Genomic DNA, 20,683 nt, shown 5'->3' on the forward strand with positions numbered 1-20,683 from the left:
TGTTAAAGGAGGATACCTTATTTTATCCCTCTTTGTTTATCCAGACCTCGAAGCATTGAATCTGGTATTAAAAGAACGACATTTAAGCAGGAGTTAAATATTGATAAATCGCTGATCTTCAATTATTCACCAAATTTTCTTTGCTAATCTAGACGTGGAATATTATTTTGCTTGGGTTAGTGGGCATGCATGCATGCTGCCAAACATCAAACACATCAACTTTCGTTCCCATAATATAACTGGTAGGAATTTATAGGAAGTTGTCTGCCTTTTATAGTTTTAATTACATTTCATAATTTTGAAGTCCATATGATTTATTCATCACATAAATGAAATAAAATAAAATATAGTAATTAAAGTATGATATAGAATATCATATAATACAAGTCGTTTGAATCGCAAATCGTTTAAACTACATATATTACATATATGAGAGTGTATAATGACACTTTAAAGATGGAAGGGATGAATGAAGTTAAATATAATTTAAAAAAATATTCATATTTATATAATTAAAATAATCATATTTTATATTATAAAATATTTATAAATTGTAATTTATTTTTATTTTTTTAAATATTAATATAGATATTTTTTAATAATATATTATTAAAATAATATTGTAGTAGTACATATAATTATATTAATAATTTGTTATATTATTATATATACATAAATGACTTACTTTTTCAAAAAAATAAATTAATTATGAAAAAGAATTATTTTCTAATTATTTTCCACTTTTTATGGAAGCAGAAAATATTATTGGTAAAGTGTTAAAAAGGAAAAAATTTCTCATGATTAGTTACGTGCTTCCTAATTAAGGTCCGCATGTAAAGGATGCACGTCCAATGCGTATAGAGAAATTATAAAATAATAACTATATAAATACGACAAAGAATGAAAAAAATAATAATAAAAAAGCTTTATAAAATTGAATAAAGTTGAGAAACAATAATCTTTTTCTTTGTACAATAAATAAATATCATCGAAGAGAGGCATAAGGTACTTTTCTGCCCCCATTCACAAAAGCTGCCAGATTTGGCAATCTAGTGTTTAAAATTAAATGCACCCTTAGTTATGTTTTATAATATATTTTCAAAAATTTTCTCAAAAATTTAAAAAAATATTTTTTTTTTCAGGTTCTTCTAGAGAAGATTAAGGCGAAGTAGATGTGTATGCTTGTAATATATATATATTAAGTAGATGGTGTATATACTAAGCTTAATGAAAGAGAACCAAAAAAGGGAAGATGGTACAGAGACATTCAAAATGGCTTTAATGAAAGGGACATTCTCATATCTAAACCCACCATTATCATCACCACCCTCGCCACATATTTTATTTTATTAGATGAATATGAATCTCCAAATGTATAAAAAATTGTTTTTGAAAAAAAAATAATTATGTAGGTTCAAATTATACTTCACAACTCATAAATAAGAGGATAATATATTTCAACACATCCGAACTTATGTCCTCCTATATTGACAACAATACACATACCAATCGAGTTAAAAATCAATTGATTAAATTAACGATATCTTGAATTAATACCAAAATTAAAAGTAAGAATTTTAAAAATTTAAATTTGAATTTTTATTCTGAAAAGAAAAAAACCAACCCTTGGGTTTCACATGATTCTCGACATTTTGGTCTCTCATTCACGTATTGAGATATATATAATTGGCTTAAGCTCTTTTAGGACTTAAAAAATTGAATGGTACTGGTAAAACTTTATAGCTTGATACTTATACGCCTAATCTTTGATTCTTAAAATAGAAATTCATTGGCTTTGGCCCGCTCTTTTCATAAGCTAAAGTTGTCATTGTAATTTGGAATTGAAATCAATGGAGATTATTCCTTTTCTTTTCCCTTTATTCCAGGAAAATAAAAATGAGAGGACACATTAAAAATGAGTCAATAATTATGAAACTGGGCATCACTCACTCCTATGAGAAAATGCTTGAGCGGTAGTAAAGCTGACAACACCCTTAGGCTAAGAAGAACCTCACATCTCTGTACGTTGCACTTTAGGCCCAACACTCAACCATACATCTCTTGTGAGTTTGGGGCTTAAAAATAAGTTTTATTTACCGTATTGTGATTACCGGTAGAACTGTTTATGGGTTAGATCACTTTCTAGACTAATTTGAACAAATATTTATTATAGTATTTAGAAACTTGGCAAAAAAAGTAGTAAATTACAATTACGAAAAATAATTCATTTAAATGAGGTGACCAAATTTCAAAGTTGTCGAGATAATATATGAAAAATGAAATTAAGTAACACTTCAATAGCCATTAAGACAGTTTAAATACTTGTCATATTTAAGTTGACAATTTAGTGAATAAGATTTTTGGACGTGTTAATATTGTTGTTATATTGAAGTTACTATGGTCCATCTATGGAAACTGATTAAAGATTGTATTGAATATGAGTGCATCAATTCAACCCTTTGAATGTGGAGATTCGATTAAGATTACATTATTGAATTTGGAGAACAAATCTCCAATTGATTGTGCTTTTAATGTTTATGTTGTAATAGCTATTTTTAATGAGTTACTCTATATTCACTTAGATTTTATGTTAGCAAGCCGAAATTGATATATGCTTTGAGGTTTGTTTAAGTTATGTATGAAAGCTTATTAAATGTATTCTAATATGCTCATTTGAGGAATTGTCTTTGTGAGAGAGTGCAAACTCAATTGTAAACATTGTTGAATGTTTACTACCCAAGTTCTTAGGGGAGGATTTGGACGCGAATGTTCTAGTTTTTAGGTACAAAGGTGAGATCTCTATTGGTGAGTGATAAAGTGCGAATTGATGCACACATGTTAGAGAAATAAACAATAATGTAAAATATTTATTTAAATCACAAGATAGAACCAGAACAACATAGATATATATACATATACATATATATATATAATCTGAAAACAGAAATAAAAACTTGATTGAAATGTTATACTCATAGATAGGCAGGAAAAAACTGAATGGTAGTTGAGGCTTATTTTTACAGTTTCCTTAAGACAAATTTGACCGCTCCTTCGGTGCTGGAAAAACGCTGGTCAGCTATCTCCCAAGATACAATAATGAGATGAGCACGATAGTAGCATTACTGCAGTGATCAACAAACTATATGTAATGACCTGAAATTCACGGGCACCGGAAAAGTGAGTTATAGGGCCTCTGTCTTAGTGAAATAAGTTCGAAAATAATTATTAAAAATATTTATGAGCCTAGTGGTGTGTCTAATTAGGATCTAATTAAGTGAATTTAGCTTAATTTAGAGTAAGTAATAAAAAGGATTAAATTGAATAAAGGGTAAAAGTTTAATTATAAAGCAATAGAAAATAAAAAGGATTAAAATGGCAATTAAGCCATTGACTACAAATGAGGTGGCATATTGGTGAAATAAAATCAAAGATTTTTTAGGTTTTATATATTATAATGATTATTATCATGGTTTTATATTAAATTGTTATGATTATTTAATTGATAATATATTATAAATAAATTAAATAGAAGACAATTGTATGGTAATAAAATATACATGTGTAAGAATTGTATGGGTATATTTGTAATTTAAATATTTAATTACTTATAATTTAAGTATAAAAATATTTTATAATTATTAATTGAATTAATTAAATCATGAGATTTTTATTTAATAAGCAAATTAGATAATGACATTTGTAATAATATAAATATGTACACTTGTTATATAATTATTAATTTACTTAATATTAAAGTAAAAGATATTTTAATATATTATATTAATATTATATTATGTTAATAAAATAATAAAGTATAAAAGAATTAAAGAAATAAAGAAACAAAAGGAAATAGAAACAGAGTTGAAAACGGGCAGGGGAGAAAAAGAGAAAGAAAAAGGGAAAGAAAAATAAAAGAGAAAACTAAGGATTTGAAGCTTGGAGTTAATTTGGTAAGTCAATTAAGTTCTTTTTAGTTAATTTTGATGTTTTAGGAGCTTTGAAACAAGATTTTGGTGAAATTAAGTTGATAGTTCAAGAGTTCATATGTTTCCAAGTAGGGTTTATGTTGGAAAAATTATGGAATTAGGGATTTAATTGAATGAATTCTAAGTTAGAATTGATTAAGGGATTAAATTGTAAACTAGGCTATAAGTTTTATGTTGTAGGGACTAAATTGAAGAAATTTCGAAATTAGGGAAATATGCTGGAAATTTTATAGTTAAATATAAGTTTAGACAAAATTTGAATAGAAAAGAGAGTGAATTGGATTAAGAAAATAATTAAGTTTAGTTAGGATTAAATTGGGAATAAGGTAGGAGTTGTTTAGAAATTTAATTATTTATTATAATTAATGCTGTAAATAATAATGTAAATTACTATTATTTTCGTAGCCAACAAAGAACCGGAAGCATCAGCATCGAAAGGAAAGGAGAAAGTCATCGAGGACTAAAACGGGAGAATTACGGTGTGTATTACTATAATTCAAATTTTAATTATTATTGATTGCTGAAATTTTAATTGTTATGTATGGTAAATAAGACTTGAGGTAAGTATGTGAAATCGATATGAATATTGAGTGAAAATGAAAGTGATATAAATTGAATCAAATTGAATTGAATAAGTGAATTATGGAATATGTGATTATTTGAAAAGTGTATTGATTGAAAATAAATAAATTGTGACAAATGTATGGTGTTGATGGTATACACTTGTGTGAAAATTAATTTGTATATGAATTAAGATAATAGATATTTGAATTGAATGAGTATTGAAAATTTTTGTGTAAATGAAATTGAAATTAGAAAAAAAATAAAATAATACCCTATTAACTTGTCGGACTAGATTCGATACAAATGGCATGCCATTGGATTTGTGATGTGATGAAGAGATTGTAGTTCGGCCGAGAGGATGTTTCTGTTATTATATACTTCGGTTTATCCGAATAGGCATTTAATGCCTTATTGGTGTGTTTGGGAGGATATATTATACCGGTGTGTTATGGAGGATTTACAATATTCCGGGTGTGTTTGGGTTGGATATCCTGGTGTGTTTGGATGGAATCCGCGTATCTGTCATAGTCCGAGCTTTGTTACTAGGGTAAATAATTGAAATGAGATTTTGAAAATGAGATTATTTGTTTTAGCACTATTGAAAAGTACGAGAAAGAATGTATGAACTAAATTATGAATTGAGTTAGTATGAGAAAAATAAATTATGAATTTAAGATTTATGAAGTAAAATAATTTTATATAAAAGTAGTTTAAATAATTATAAAATTTATGGTTGATGTTTGTAATTTATTAATGTTAAATAGTCTTGATTTATAGTAATACCACTGAGTATATCCATACTCAGCGTACAGTTGTTTCCGTGAGCAGGTTAGTAGAAGTCAAGTGTCCCAGCTCAGCATCCAGAACAATCCCGACTCTAACACAAACTTGATGATGTATATTTTTCTTTTGGGTAAAGGTGGCATGTACATAGGTGTTATTTAGTCACTTGAATATGTATATTACTTTGGGTAGTGAAGGATGAATTATAAAATTTAGATGGTTAAATGAAATGGTAAGGAAAGTACATGATATTTTGATACATGAACATTAAGTTGTTAAATGAATGAAGTTTTTAATCAATTTTGAATGATGCTATGATAGTTATTAAATTAAAATTTTGTTAATAATATAAATATTAGTATATGAATGTGAAATATTGGTGTTGGTTGTTTTGGTTTGAATTTGCAGGAGGTTTAGGTAAAAATAAGCAGAAATGTTACCGAAATTTTTATAAAAAAAAAATTGGAATACTCAAACAAGTCCCATTCTATTTTTAATACGTGTTTGAACTTCGAGAGTTCAAGATAGGGACTTAATTATTATATTATACTATGAAAGTTATATTAATTGTAACTTATTCGTAAGTTGTCTGATATGTCCGATAATGCCTCATAACCTCGTTCCGGTAATGATTTGGGGTTAGGGGGTGTTACAATTGTTGGTATCAGAGCTATCAGGTTTAGCCGATTCTCGGGCTAAATTGGGCTCGGAAGTGAGTTTAGAAGTACATGCCACTGTCGAGTCGAAATTGAGTCGGGATTTTTGGATGCTAATGTATTTATTTGATTTTGTTTTATAGATAAAATGTTAGATGAAAGAATGGATAATATTGAACAGGAAATGTATACTGGAAGTCGAGAATTAGAAGAAACTGAATCTGTTACACCTGGTGTGAATCCGTTAAATAATCAATCTCCTAACGTAGGGAGAGAAAGAAATACCTCACAAGTGTTAAGAGATATAGCTGATGCATTACAGCATATAGTGAGAGCTATACCTACTACTACATCTGTACCTACTGTCAGACAGGCCCCAATTAAAGAGCTACGAAAATATGGTGCCACGGAATTTTAGGGATTAAAAGGAGCTGATCCATCCGTTGCTGAAAATTGGATAGAAACAACAAAAAGAGTTTTGCAACAATTAGACTGCACCCCCCGAGAGAGTCTGATATATGTTGTATCACTGTTACAAGGAGAAGCGTATCTCTGGTGGGAATTTGTGGTTAGACATTTGCCGGATGATCAGGTAACTTGAGACTTGTTTCAAAAAGAATTTCAGAAGAAGTATATTGGGGAATTGTACATCGAAAAGAAAAAGCAAGAGTTTTTAGTGTTGAAACAGGGGAATATGTCAGTACTGGATTATGAGCGAGAGTTCTCTAGATTGAGCAGGTATGCTTTAGAATATGTTCCAACCGAGGCTGATAGTTGTAAACGATTTCTACGGGGATTGCGAGATGAAATCAAGATTCAATTGGTAAGTCTCAGAATTACTGAACTTGTTGATCTGGTTGAGCGAGCAAAAATGATAGAACAAGTACTGGGTCTGGATAAAAAATCAGAAATTGGTAAATCAGCTGGGAAACGTATGGAACTACTAGTTCTAATCCATTACCGAAGAGATTCAGAGAATCAAGAAGTGACTGGAGATCCAGTTTTAGTGCAGATAGAGGTGGTAGAAGCAGAGGTAAATAGATGACAATATCTACTAGTAGTATGAGAGGTCCATCCCGAAGTATAGAAATTCGAGACTGTGAGCATTACGGAAAGAAACATTTAGGTGAATGTTGGAGGATAACTCGACGATGTTTTCGATGTAAGGCTACAGATCATTTCATTCGAGATTGTCCGAAAGGTGAAAGTGCCACACCTGCAACATCTCAAAGATCAATACCTACTGTTCGTGGCAGAGGATCTAGTAGGGGTGGTTCGGGTTCTGTGTCTAGAGGTGGAGTTGTCAGAAGAAACAGCGATATAGTTACACAACAGTAGAGGCCAGAGCGCCGGCCAGAGCGTACGTAGTCCGGACCCGTGAGGAGGGCGATGCACATGATGTTGTTACAGGTAAATTTCTATTGTATTCTGAGCCTATTTATGCTTTAATTGATCCGGGTTCGTCACACTCATATATAAATACAAAACTAGTCGAATCGGGGAAATTAGAATCTGAAATGTCTAAAGTTTCTATAGAAGTGTCTAGCCCTTTGGGACAAACGGTGTTAGTAGATAGAGTATGTCGGAGGTGCCCGTTAATAGTACATGATAAAATGTTTCTTGTGGACTTGTTGATCATGCCTTTTGGTGATTTTGATATCATTTTGGGTATGGACTGGCTATATGAACATGGGGTAGTTTTGGATTGCTATAAAAAGAGGTTTAGTATTCAGACAGAAAATGGGAATAGAATTAAAGTGAATGGCATCCGTACCAGTGGTTCGACACGCATTATTTCAGCGATGAAGGCTAATAAATTACTGCAGCAGGGTTGTCCAGCATACTTGGCATATGTTATTAATTTTGATTCAGTTGGGAGTCAGTGCAGTCAGATTAGGACTGTACGTGAGTTTCCAGATGTATTCCCAGAAGAATTACCGGGCTTACCACCTGACAGAGAGGTTGAATTTGCTATTGAGGTGTATCCAGATACAACACCAATTTCTATACCTCCGTATCAAATGTCGCCCACTGAGTTGAAAGAGTTGAAGGTGCAATTACAAGATTTACTAGATCGTGGATTTATTAGACCAAGCATTTCACACTGGGGAGCTCTGGTATTGTTTGTTAAAAAGAAAGATGGCTCTATGCGACTTTGTATTGATTACCGAAAGTTGAACAAGGTAACAATTAAAAATAAGTACCCGTTGCCTCGCATTGATGATTTATTTGATCAGTTGAGAGGAGCTTCTGTGTTTTCGAAGATTGACTTAAGGTCGGGTTACTATCAGTTGAAGGTAAAAGAAAGTGATGTACCGAAAACAGCTTTTCGTACGAGGTATGGCCATTATGAGTTCTTGGTAATGCCATTTGGGTTAACAAATGCCCCAGCTGCTTTTATGGATCTCATGAATCGTATCTTTCAGCCGTATTTAGATCAGTTTGTGGTGGTTTTCATTGATGATATATTGGTATATTCAAAGACAGAAGCAGAACATGATCAGCATCTTCGAATAGTTCTACAAATTTTACGAGAGAAACAGTTATATAGAAAGCTTAGTAAATGCGAGTTTTGGTTATCAGAAGTGGTATTTCTGGGACATGTAATATCTACAGATGGAATTCGAGTTGATCCGAAAAAGATCGAAGCAATTGTTCAGTGGAGGCGCCAAATAATGTATCGGAGGTACGCAGTTTTCTCGGTTTAGCTGGGTATTACAGGAGGTTTGTAAATGGATTCTCGAAGATAGCACTACCAATGACTAGACTATTGCAGAAGAATGTTCCTTTTATTTGGGATGATCAATGTCAGAAAAGTTTTGAAACATTGAAGCGAATGTTAACCGAAGCACCAATTTTGACATTGCCAGAATCGGGTAAAAAATTTGTAGTGTATAGTGATGCTTCTTTGAGTGGTTTGGGTTGTGTATTGATGCAGGATGGGAAGGTAATAGCCTATGCATATCGTCAATTGAAATCACATGAAAGGAATTATCCCACTCATGATCTTGAGTTAGCAGCTGTGATTTTTGCATTGAAGATTTGGAGACATTATCTTTATGGTGAAAAATGCTACATCTATACTGATCATAAGAGTTTGAAGTATCTTCTTTCTCAGAAGGAATTAAATTTGAGACAAAGGCATTGGATCGAGCTTCTGAAAGATTATGATTGTGTTATAGACTATCATCCGGGAAGAGCAAATGTTGTAGCTGATGCATTAAGCAGAAAAGCTGTAATTGAATTAAAAGCAATGTTTGCACGGCTTAGTATCACTGATGATGGGAGTCTTTTGGCTGAATTAAGAGTAAAACCGGTAATGTTTGATCAGATTAGATTAGCTCAGTTGGAAGATGACAAATTATTGAAGAAAAGAGAGATGGTACAGAATGGCACAGCAGAAAATTTTAGTATTGATGATTGTGGATGCTTGAGGTTTTGAAATCGGATTTGTATTCCAAATACTTCTGAGCGCAAAGAGTTAATTCTACGTGAAGCTCATGATAGTTCGTTTGCTATGCACCCCGGAGGCATGAAAATGTATCGAGATTTAAGAGAATTATACTGGTGGCCAGGGATGAAAAGAGACATAGTAGAATTTGTAAGTAAATGTCTGACTTGCCAACGGGTAAAGGCAGAACATCAGGTTCCTACTGGATTGCTTCAGCCTATTAATATTCCTGAATGGAAATGGGATCGCATCACGATGGATTTTATTACGGGATTATCGTTGTCAGCAAGCAAAAAGAATGCTATTTGGGTGATAGTTGATAGACTTACCAAGTCAGCACATTTTATAGCAGTCAGGACTGATTGGTCGTTGCAGAAGCTTGCAGACGTGTATATTCGAGAAATTGTTAGACTACATGGCATTCTGATATCAATAATTTCAGATCGAGATCCTCGGTTCACATCGAGATTTTAGAGACAGTTACATGAGTCGTTGGGTACTAGACTTAGTTTTAGTACAGCTTTTCATCCCCAAACTGACGGACAGTCCAAATAGGTAATTCAGGTACTAGAAGATATGCTTCAAACTTGTATTATTGAGTTTGAAGCAGGTTGGGAGCGATATTTGCCACTAGCTGAGTTTGTCTATAATAATAGTTTCCAATCTAGTATTCAGATGGCTCCGTATGAAGCGTTATATGGTCGAAAATGTAGATCACCAGTATGTTGGACGGAATTGAATGACAGAAAAGTAATTGGGCCGGAATTGATTTGTGAAACAGAAGAAACAGTCAAGAAGATTCAACAGAGATTAAAAGCAGCTTTTGACAGACAAAAATCTTATGCTGATCTGAAACGTCGGGACATTGAATATTCAGTTGGAGACAAAGTATTTCTTAAGGTTTCTCCTTGGAAAAAAGTTTTGAGATTTGGTCGGAAAGGTAAATTGACCCCACGTTTTATTGGGCCGTATGAAATAGTGGAAAGAATTGGACCAGTTGCATATCGATTGGCTTTACCTTCTGAATTACAAAGGATTCATGATGTTTTTCATGTTTCGATGTTACGGAAATATAGATCAGATCCTTCTCATATAAATTCTACAGAAGATATTGAAGTTCGACCTGATCTATCATATGAAGAAGAGCCGGTTCAAATTTTAGCACGAGAAGTGAAAGAATTAAGAAATAAAAAGGTTCATTTAGTGAAAGTCCTATGGAGAAATCATAATGTTGAAGAAGCGACTTGGGAACCAGAGGAAACTATGAGAGTACAATATCCTCATCTCTTCTCAGGTAAATTTCGAGGACGAAATTTACTAAGGGGGGAGAAATGTAATGACCTGAAATTCACGGGCACCGAAAAAGTGAGTTATAGGGCCTCCGTCTTAGTGAAATAAGTTCGAAAATAATTATTAAAAATATTTATGAGCCTAGTGGTGTGTATAATTAGGATCTAATTAAGTGAATTTAGCTTAATTTAGAGTAAGTAATAAAAAGGATTAAATTGAATAAAGGGTAAAAGTTTAATTATAAAGCAATAGAAAATAAAAAGGATTAAAATGGCAATTAAGCCATTGACTACAAATGAGGTGGCATATTGGAGAAATAAAATCAAAGATTTTTTTAGGTTTTATATATTATAATGATTATTATTATGGTTTTATATTAAATTGTTATGATTATTTAATTGATAATATATTATAAATAAATTAAATAGAAGACAATTGTATGGTAATAAAATATACATGTGGAAGAATTGTATGGGTACATTTGTAATTTAAATATTTAATTACTTATAATTTAAGTATAAAAATATTTTATAATTATTAATTGAATTAATTAAATCATGAGATTTTTATTTAATAAGCAAATTAGATAATGACATTTGTAATAATATAAATATGTACACTTGTTATATAATTATTAATTTACTTAATATTAAAGTAAAAGATATTTTAATATATTATATTAATATTATATTATGTTAATAAAATAATAAAGTATAAAAGAATTAAAGAAATAAAGAAACAAAAGGAAATAGAAACAGAGTTGAAAACGGGAAGCAGGGGAGAAAAAGAGAAAGAAAAAGGGAAAGAAAAATAAAAGAGAAAACTAAGGATTTAAAGCTTGGAGTTAATTTGGTAAGTCAATTAAGTCCTTTTTAGTTAATTTTAATGTTTTAGGAGCTTTGAAACAAGATTTTGATGAAATTAAGTTGATAGTTCAAGAGTTCATATGTTTCCAAGTAGGGTTCATGTTGGAAAAATTATGGAATTAGGGATTTAATTGAATGAATTCTAAGTTAGAATTGATTAAGGGATTAAATTGTAAACTAGGCTATAAGTTTTATGTTGTAGGGACTAAATTGAAGAAATTTCGAAATTAGGGAAATATGCTGGAAATTTTATAGTTAAATATAAGTTTAGACAAAATTTGAATAGAAAAAGAGAGTGAATTGGATTAAGAAAATAATTAAGTTTAGTTAGGATTAAATTGGGAATAAGGTAGGAGTTGTTTAGAAATTTAATTATTTATTATAATTAATGCTGTAAATAATAATGTAAATTACTATTATTTTCGTAGCCAACAAAGAACCGGAAGCATCAGCATCGAAAGGAAAGGAGAAAGTCATCGAGGACAAAAACGGGAGAATTACGGTGTGTATTACTATAATTCAAATTTTAATTATTATTGATTGCTAAAATTTTAATTGTTATGTATGGTAAATAAGACTTGAGGTAAGTATGTGAAATCGATATGAATATTGAGTGAAAATGAAAGTGATATAAATTGAATCAAATTGAATTGAATAAGTGAATTATGGAATATGTGATTATTTGAAAAGTGTATTGATTGAAAATAAATAAATTGTGACAAATGTATGGCGTTGATGGTATACACTTGTGTGAAAATTAATTTGTATATGAATTAAGATAATAGATATTTGAATTGAATGAGTATTGAAAATTTTTGTGTAAATGAAATTGAAATTAGAAAAAAAAATAAAATAATACCCTATTAACTTGTCGGACTAGATTCGATACAAATGGCATGCCATTGGATTTGTGATGTGATGAAGAGATTGTAGTTCGGCCGAGAAGATGTTTCTGTTATTATATACTTCGGTTTATCCGAATAGGCATTTAATGCCTTATTGGTGTGTTTGGGAGGATATATTATACTGGTGTGTTATGGAGGATTTACAATATTCCGGGTGTGTTTGGGTTGGTTATCCTGGTGTGTTTGGATGGAATCCGCGTATCTGTCATAGTCCGAGCTTTGTTAATAGGGTAAATAATTGAAATGAAATTTTGAAAATGAGATTATTTGTTTTAGCACTATTGAAAAGTACGAGAAAGAATGTATGAACTAAATTATGAATTGAGTTAGTATGAGAAAAATAAATTATGAATTTAAGATTTATGAAGTAAAATAATTTTATATAAAAGTAGTTTAAATAATTATAAAATTTATGGTTGATGTTTGTAATTTATTAATGTTAAATAGTCTTGATTTATAGTAATACCACTGAGTATATCCATACTCAGCGTACGGTTGTTTCAGTGCGCAGGTTAGTAGAAGTCAAGTGTCCCGGCTCAGCATCCAGAACAATCCCGACTCCAACACAAACTTGATGATGTATATTTTTCTTTTGGGTAAAGGTGGCATGTACATAGGTGTTATTTAGTCACTTGAATATGTATATTACTTTGGGTAGTGAAGGATGAATTATAAAATTTAGATGGTTAAATGAAATGGTAAGAAAAGTACATGATATTTTGATACATGAACATTAAGTTGTTAAATGAATGAAGTTTTTAATCAATTTTGAATGATGCTTTGATAGTTATTAAATTAAAATTTTGTTTATAATATAAATATTAGTATATGAATGTGAAATATTGGTGTTGGTTGTTTTGGTTTAAATTTGCAGGAGGTTTAGGTAAAAATAAGCAGAAATGCTGCCGAAATTTTTATAAAAAAAATTGGAATACTCGAACAAGTCCCGTTCTATTTTTAATACGTGTTTGAACTTCGAGAGTTCAAGATAGGGGCTTAATTATTATATTATACCATGAAAGTTATATTAATTGTAAATTGTTCGTAAGTTGTCTGATATGTCCGGTAATGCCTCATAACCTCGTTCGGGTAACGGTTTGGGGTTAGGGGGTGTTACATTATAGCCTTGCTTTCTTCTATAACCAAAAAAAGGTTTGAAATAGGCAAGGAAAAGATCTCGAGATTTTGGAAAAAAAATTTGTGTATCTTTTCCTGCAAATTATTTGGTTTTAAATAAAATTCAAAATGTTTTGAAAATTTTGACTAATGGAACCAATAACTTCCGTGAACTAAGGAGCCATTAACGTTTGAATTAAAGGAGCCATTAACCTCAATTTGTCCTTTTAATTTCAACAGTATTTGAATATATAAGCTCTGTTGAGGAAAATAAAATTACGTATTGGGCTAAAATACCTGTAAGCCTGAAAGGGCCCGACTGGTCTAGACAATTCGCATCGTCCACGTCGTATAGGTGTGCCCCTAACCCCGATGAGTTTGGATTTGCACCCCTCTACGCGTGAAGGAGAGCATTAGTTTAGTCATTAAATAACTACTAAGTTGGTTCATATATATAACATATTTCGCACTTGATATCTAACCAATGTGTGACTAAGCTTTCTATTTTTCTCAACATAATTCACAAGTGGCTTACTTTGAGCATTAATTTCTCATTCATCACTCAACTATTTTGAGCATATGATATACCATTGTAAAGGTCTCATGGGGTAGAATATAAAACCATAATTTTATGATTCAAATATCCACCTTTACTAATCAAGAATATGCCTCAAAGCTTCCAAAAATCTATTTTTTCCAACACGAATCACTTATCGTGTTTGTGAATAAAGATAGTGAAATTATCCACTGAGTTAGGCTTCGCAAACATAGGGAAATTGAACTGCGCAAACAAATATTTGGTGTTATTTAGTTTTGTTGGCACAATTTTTTGCACTGCTAAATTGTAGTGGCCACTACAGTCAAGCACTTTTATTACAATTTTCATATTAAGTAAATAAACAACTTAAGGTAGTAACAAAATTCAAATGTTTAATGATGGACAAAAAGGAGGGAAATAAAAAGAAAATGGTGATGATTTTATTAACTAATAATAAAAATTTCATTGACAAACACTAAAAGAAGTGAAAAAAGAAATCAATGAAAATAAGAAAAGCTTCCTAGTCTACAACATTCCTACATTACCAGCCATTTCTTATCAATTAAATCCATAACCAATCTTCATTAAAAATAACCCAGAATGAATTATTTCATTCTTAAAGTTATTTAATCACCTTTTGGATTGCCTTAAAATGCAAACACCTTATTTTTCTTATCATCATCATCTGTTAATGATGATGAAGGAAGGATAACAGATTCATGTTGAGCATTGATCAAACGTCTAATTCTCTTCTTGCTCACACCAAATGCATCGGCAAGTTCAAGGTTGTTCAAAGTGTGAAGAAGGGAATTTACACCCACTAGGAACTGAGGTCGGTTCTTATGTGATGAAGTAGTGAATCCCAAGAACTTGAATGGCTCTGATTTTGATGCTATTTGACAGAAAGGGAAGTATCTTGGTACCCAAAACATATCGCCTTCTTTTACATAGGTATCCATGGCTAAGGTTCCATTTGGATACACTACCTGAACTCTACCACTTCCCCTTAATACAATGCTGTATTCTGTCGCTCTTGGATTCAAATGCGGTGCTAACATCGATCCCTGACAGTTTAAGCAATATCAATATCATGAAAGATAGGATGTTATGGAGAGAAATAATTGTTTTGTATTTATGTTATTTCTATTATTCATTGTTCTGTTTTGATGTAGTGATGCACAACATTTTGGACTAAAACCTTTAGTCAAACATTGCGTTACGAGTCAATATCTATGTCAAGTTAAAAAACAATGTGTTTTGAGCATTATTAGATTAATGAAACAGTGCGTATGGAGAGGGTACAGTTGTAACATAACGACTCTTTCAACCAACCCTATAGCCATTGTTGATTTACATATATAAGCAGAGGATTGAGGGTGGTAAAACGGTTATGAAAATTCAGTGAAGAATTTTATTTTATTTTTTCTTCTCTCGTTCTTCTTCTTTCTCTCTATATTATCTTCCTCTATTTTCTTTCATATTAAAGGTATCAGAGCCTTTCAATCCTCAATGGCTGAAGACAGTGTGACAAATTAAGTGCAGAAAGACATGGCCCATCTTAAATAGGAGGTCGTTCAACTTCAAATAAAGATTTCTCTGTGGGATACTAAGTTTGATGCTCACTTGAAGGAACTAAGAGATGACTTTCAAAGGAAAATCAAGTCTGAGTTGAAAACTTTATTTGAGCAATAACTAGGTGGTCACTCACATTTTGTTATTACTATTAGATCTTCTTAGGATAAGAGGAAAGGCATTTTAGGTGGCTCTCCACCTAGTTTTCCCAAAAGGTGACTCTAATTGTCTCACTTATGATGGATTTAAGAAGTGTTGGACCACCTTCTCAGTTGAACCACTTGGAAAGACCTATGCACACTTATAAGCTTGAGTGTCTAAGGTTTGGTGGCACTAACTTTAGAAGCTGGTGGTCTAACCTGGAGCAGTACTTTGAAGTTGAAGGTGTGGTCGATAATGTTAAGGTGGGGACAATTATGTTGCATTTAGAGGGAAAAGCTCTTGACTGACATCATTTCCATACTTAGAAGTAAGGATGATTTCATCTATTCACCTGGTACAATTATGCTCACAGTCTTAAGGAACAGTTTGGATCTAAATTTTTCCTAGATCCTATGGCAAAATTGGTCCCCCTTAAGCAATAAGGTTTAGTTGACCATATCATGATACTTTTGTAAGTCTCATCAACCAATTACAATTACTTGAGAATTATGCTTTGAGTATCTTTATTAGTAATTTGAAGATGGAGATTGGACAATACCTGTAACTGTTCAAGCCTAAAACACTAGTAAAGGGATTTTTAGTTGTTAGACAAGTTAAGGGCATTATATTGAACAATCAGAAGAAGGATCTTTCAATAAGAGTTAGGGGGCAACCTCAATTGCTAGCCTTATTCCCTACTACAAGAGTTAGCCCTACCTTGAATCACACTCTTGTCTCTATTGGGGTTCTCTTATGTACAAGTAGTTAGAAAAGTCATACTAAATCCATCACACAAAATAAAATGAAGGATAGAAGGAAGAAGGGTTTATGTTTTTGATGTGTAGCCAAGTACACTTCTAGTCACAAGTGCATGAAATCCTAGTTGTATCAACTTCTATTGGACCTTCAATCAGATGGTGATGGTGAAGTAAGGAGTCCTCAATCTGAAGAATTTCAAGACTATTAGGAGCATCTCAAGATCACTTAGTAAGAGGAAGAGGCCCTCATACCTCATATTTTATCCTTACATTCAATCTAAGGATCTTATGGTTACAATACCATGAGGATATCAGCTCAAATAAGGACTACTTGGGTAATCATATTGGTAAACTTAGGTAGTACTTACAATGTTATGGATGCCAAGCTGGTGAGGAAGCTTGTCTTACCAATTAAGCACTCTTGCAAGCTAAAAGTCACCATTGCTAATGAGGCCAGTATGTCAACCCAAGGGCATTGTAGAATAATTTCTTAGGAAGCACAAGGGAATCAATTTGTTACTAATTTCATGATTTAATATTGGGGATCCAATGGTTACTGCCCTTAGGGTCCATTCTCTAAAACTTTGCTTTCATTACAATACAATTATTCTATCAAGGGCACACTTGCATCTTACAAGGCATAATGCCTAGTGCAATTCAAATCTTGTCTGCGACTCAGTCCTTCAAGTACTTCTCCATGTTAGGACAAGGTCCTTGTACATTGGAGTTAACTCCAAGCAATCAAGCATCCTTGGTAGCAGTTGCCAAACCTTCTAGTGACGACCTCCAACAATTTCTAGTAGAATATGATTATGTGTTTTAGGTTCCTAGTGGATTACCCCCTTTTCGATTACAGGATCATTGAATTCCCCTTAGAGATGAGAATATGATAGTGAAAATATGGGCCTACTATTATCCAACAATTAAAAAAAGTGAGTTGGAAAGGTTGATACAGGAGATGTTACAAGTTGGCATTATCAGATATATCAATAGCTCATTTGCTTCTCCTATTATCATGGTAAAAAAGAAAGACGGCAATTGGAGACTTTGTGTGGATTATAGGTAGCTCAATCAGCTCACTGTTAAAGATAAGTTCCTCATTCCAGTGATAGATAAACTACTAGATGAGCTTGGACATGCTACATTCTTTTCCAAACTAGACTTGAGGTCTGGTTACCATCAAATTAGCATGTGAGAGCAGTACATTCATAAAACAACTTTTAGAACACATGAATACCACTATGAGTTCCTAGTTATGTCTTTTCATCTTACAAATGCCCCATCTAGATTTCAAGCCTTGATGAATGATGTACTTAAACCCCTTCTTAAGAAATCGATTCTAGTGTTCTTTGATGACATTTTGGCTTATTCAGTTGATTGGTCTGATCATCTGTCACACCTTAGGACAGTTTTACAGTTGCTATGGGAGCATCAATTATATGCCAAGAAAAATAAATGTAGCTTTGGCACCACTGAGATAGAATATTTGGGTCATATTATCTAAGATGGATCAGTGGTAATGGATGCTTCCAAGGTTGAGAGTGTGCTTAATTAGCCAATACTAGTCTTTCAAAGAACTAAAAGGATTCTTGAGGCTATATGATTATTATAGAAGGTTCATCAAGCACTATGGTGCATTGGCTAAGCCCTTAACTAAATTGTTAAAAAAAGATGCGGTGTGGGAATGGTCCAATTAAGTTAATGATGCTTTGGCGTGCATGCAACCAGTCATAGGCTTGCAGGACTCCTCTATTGGAAGGGTTTATCAATAGATGTTAAATAGTGGGTGTGAAAATGTGACATCTATCAAAAATGCAAAAGTGATAACTCTGCTTACTGTGGACTCTTGCAACCTCTACCAATTGTTGATAGAGCATGGTCAGTTGTGAGTGTGGACTTCATTGAAGGCCTGCCAAATTCAAGGGGAAAGGATATTATACTGGTTATGGTTGATAGACTAACTAAGTATCGCCATTTTGTGGCTATGTCCCACCCCTTTACTGCTCTGAAAATATCTCAAGAGTACCTAAATTAGATCTACAAATTGTATGGCATTCTAAAATCCATCATTTCAGATAGGGACAAGATATTCATCAGCCTCCATTTGTTAATTACCTATCACCTTGAAACTTATGGGAAAATAGAGGTATTCAATAGATGTTGGAGGGATATATCTCAAGTGCGTGAATGGTAAAAGACTTGGTAATTGGATGATTTGGCTGCCCCTAGTTGAATGGTGGTATAACACCACATTCTATTCAACTATTTACTCCACCCCATTTGAGGCTTTATATGGCTAAGAGTCTCCTTATCGCCTACCTTACCTAGTTGGTTCATCTTCTGTGGACATAGTGGATAGAAGTCTCCAACAAAGAGACACAATAAGGAAGTTGCTTAAGTTTTATTTGAAAAGGGCCCAAGACAGCATGAAGCAAGCAGTTGATCGCAATAGCAATGACAGAGAATTCCAAGTTGGGGATTATGGGTATTTTAAGCTACAACCTTATATGCATCATACAGTAAGGAGACTCTTGAACCAAAAGTTGTCTCTCAAATTTTTTGGTCCTTATGGTACTGAAGAAAAGGTGGGAAATGTCACTTTTCGGCCAAAACTACCATTGGGTTCTCGGATTCATCCTACTTTTCATGTTTCTCAACTCAAGAAATGTGTAGGAAAGGCCCTAAGTCATACTAGTTTGCCATTGGTGGGTACTGATAGAGCTATGACCAAAGAACCAATTTGAGTAGTGGACAGACGCAAGGTGAAGAAAGGGAATCAGGCTGCCATAGAAGTCTTGGTAGAATGGGCCAACACATTCCTTAAAGATTCAACTTGGGAGAATCTGCAAAACCTACAGCAACGATTTCCAACGTTTGATCCTTGAGGGCAAGGATCTATTTTGGGGAAGGAGTAACTGTTATGGAGTGAAAAAATTATTTTGTATTTCTATTATTTCTGTTATTCATTGTTCTGTTTAGATGTATTGATGCAGAACGTTTTGGGCTAAAATCTTTAGTCAAAGGATGTGTTGCTAGTCGGTGTCTATTTCGAGTTAAAAAATGATGTGTTTTGAGCATTATTAGTTTAATGAAACGGTGCGTATGGGAAGGGTGCATCTGTAGCATATCGGCTCTTTCAACCAACTCCATAATCGTTGCTGATTTCCATCTTTAAACAGAGGATTGAGGGTGGTAAAACGATTATGAAAATTCAGTGAAGAATTTTGTTTTCTCCTTTCTCTCTGGTATTTTCCTCCATTTTCTTCCGTATCATATGAATGCGCTAAAACTTGTTACATTGATTGAGATTGATTACCGCTGTAAGATTGACAAGAAAAATGCCAATTCCAGCATTTTTGAGAGGCTTATATTCAGATCCATCAACTTCAGTTCTCCATCCATAGTTGTTCTTGAAATCAGGGCTTTTCTTGTATATGTTGTAGGATTTTGGAGCTTTATGCTTCTTATTACCGTCTTGAATTCCAAAAATATTGGGTAACAGTTTCCACCATGACCATTCTTTCTCTTCTTCAGTTCGTTCTTGGACCATTCTCTTTACGTGTTTCAGTCTATCTTGTTGCTCAAGTAATAAGAATTTTGTCCAAATGCTTGATCCATGAGAGTGGGTCAAATAAACAATTGGCCCCTCCTGTTGTTTTCTCAAAATGCCACTCACTTTTGACGCCGAGACCTGTAAAAATCATGGCTATTATTATGCTAACATTAGTGCACCACCAACCACGATGGTAGTAGCTACAGCTATAATGTATTTTGCTTACGTTGAATGCTGTTGATAATGTTAAGATAAATGAATTTGTTAGAATGCAGTTACAGGAGAGCTGAGTTGTTAGCTAGTCTATTAAGAGAAGTTGAGCCTATAAATACTCTAGATGAGCCTTATGTAAAACTAAGTTTGAAATCAGAATTTTAGAATAAGAATTTACACATTAAACTCTGCATTTCTTCATGGAGATTTTGCTACGCGAATCAGAAGTTGGAGATTATTTTCGATAACCAAATACCGCAATATCCTCTTAAGTGCACCCATATGAACCAT

The sequence above is a fragment of the Gossypium hirsutum genome, chromosome A03 (assembly GCF_007990345.1).
Source record: "Gossypium hirsutum isolate 1008001.06 chromosome A03, Gossypium_hirsutum_v2.1, whole genome shotgun sequence".
Taxonomy (NCBI): domain Eukaryota; kingdom Viridiplantae; phylum Streptophyta; class Magnoliopsida; order Malvales; family Malvaceae; genus Gossypium; species Gossypium hirsutum.